The sequence below is a fragment of the Myotis nattereri genome, assembly GCF_964212035.1.
Source record: "Myotis nattereri genome assembly, chromosome: 2".
NCBI lineage: Eukaryota > Metazoa > Chordata > Mammalia > Chiroptera > Vespertilionidae > Myotis > Myotis nattereri.
The window spans coordinates 147,861,652-147,863,785 of NC_138076.1; the positions used below are offsets into that span (position 1 = coordinate 147,861,652).

The window sequence follows — 2,134 nt, forward strand, 5'->3', positions numbered from 1 at the left end:
GGCTTCAAATCTCAAACACTTTAAATTTTATCATAAGTCATATAGTTTGCTTTGGGAAGGTATTATTATAAATTTTTTCAACAGAAACTTTAACTTTATGAATTACACTTTGTTTAAGCTAAAGGTAATGTTGACTGTTATTCTCTGAAAATATAGTCATTGATAGTTAGATGTTAATATTTGGGGCCAGAGGGTAAAAGGCAAAAGATCCATGATGGCCATGGATCTTTATTATGAACTAGAGGCCCGGTGCACAAAAATTTGTGCACTCGGGTGGGTCTCTCAGCCCGACCTGTGCCCTCTCTCAATCTTGGGCCTCTTGGGGGCCCCTTTCCCTGGCTGCTGGCACCAGTTTTTCTCCGGCGCCCGGAACCCAGGCCTTCACTCTTCGCTGGGAGGGGCCCGTGCAGTGGGCGAGGGGCTTAGCTCTTTTAAAAATACTTCTGAATGTTTGGTAAATAACCCTGTAGGAATTTACTTTCTGAAACATGCTGGCTGTTAAGGGCTGATTTGGGTAATCAACAAAATGTATGTTAAAATCCTAATCCCCAGAACCTCAGAATGTATCTGTATGTGGAGATAAGATCTTTAAAGAGGGGATTACATTAAATTGAGGCAGTTCCAGTGGGACTCTTAGCCCATCTCACTGAAGTCCTTATAAGAAGAGGAATGTTGGGGTCCAGCCCCAGCAGGTCCAGAGGTTCCCAAAGGTGTGGACGGAGTTGGCGAAGAAGGCATGACACAGAGGCAGCGTTCAGGTGATCATCATAGCCAGGTTCTCTTTTTATTGTCCTGTTACATCTATATTTATGCTATTTGATCCTATAAGCATGCCTCTATAAGCTTTTTTTTTTTTTTTTGCCGAGGAGAGCATGGGGTCCGTTTATTGGGGGGTCAGTCAAAGGGGGAGCTGGCTAGGGTGGGGTAGGGCAGCTACTTGTCTGGCCCCTGAGAAACCCAACTTGAGTCCAGAGCCTCGACCACTTTGTAGCCAAAGTCTTCCTCCACCTTTATCTGCATGGGGGCCAGATCCGGAGTCAGTGGGACTCCCTTCCGGCACCCTTCCCGTGGCACTTGCCGCCTCTTCCAACCACTGGGCCCCTCACCAGGGGCCGGGCTGCTGGCTTCTGCAGGCGCTAGTGTCCTCCTGGGCGGGGACAGCCCCTCTTTCTCTGGAGGCTCATCCTCAGCGTTGCCTGCGGTGGGGGGCCTGTGCCCTGGCTGCCCTCATCCTCCAGTAAGGTGGTGAACTGGCTGGCCCAGTAGTCGTCGCCATAGGAATCCAGCTCCTGCTGGAGTCTCCGTGTTATCCTCTATATCTGATGAAGTCTGTTCAGGACCAGCTGGATCTCCCTGCAGCGCTGACCCAGCGCCTGGTACTTCCTGCGATTGCGTTCCCTTTGGCACTGCTGCCGCTGGCTTTGGGCTGCCTCCTCCTCTTCATCTCACTCCTGGAGGCTGGAGCTGCCCAGACCCCCAGACATGAACTCCACTTCGGTCTCAAGCTCGCTCTCCAGAATGTGATCACCGAACAGCGGAGGCAGTGCCAGCTCCAAGCAGGGAGGTGCTGAGAACTCCTCAAAGCCCACAGCTGCCATGGACCCCTCTCTCTGCTCCAGCTCCATTTCTCCCTGGTTCAGGGCAGAACTTCCAACTTGCAAGCCTCTTAAAGTGCAAAATGACTCGCCCAATCTGATTTAGTGGCCAGGCACAGAGGCCCCATTCGCTAAGCCTCCTGGGAGTTGTAGTTCTCTATTTCTTGCTGGCTTTCCTCGCCCCACAACCACCCCAAGTCCCAGCTGAAAGGCCCTGCTTGCTGGTCTAAGGCCACTGGCCAGGCATCTGAGTCACCTCCATCTTTATTCCTGTCCTAACACCGCACAGTCTGACCACGGAGACTCTCCACTTGGGAGGCCCCTGGGTCTCCTTCTGGGGCTGGGGATGTGCCACTGTTCCGGCACCAGATCGTGAGCCCTGGCGGAGACACAGCCCTAGCCCCTGGGTCTACTTCTGGGTCCTGGCTGCGTCGCCCCCGAGACCAGATGGCGTGCCCCCGCTGGGATACAGTTCTGGTCCCTGGCTGCGCTGCCGCCCAGGCACCGGATTGCGTTCCCCGACCCCTGGGTCTCCTTCT

General features: G+C 53.4%; 1 pseudogene across 1 annotated transcript; it reads right to left on the reverse strand.

Moving 5' to 3' along the window:
- Positions 1-771: 771 nt before the first annotated feature.
- LOC308514525 (TCF3 fusion partner-like) lies at positions 772-1,625 on the reverse strand (annotated as a pseudogene). The gene has a single exon. The product of its transcript is annotated as a TCF3 fusion partner-like (transcript).
- Between the last annotated feature and the right edge of the window lie 509 nt (positions 1,626-2,134).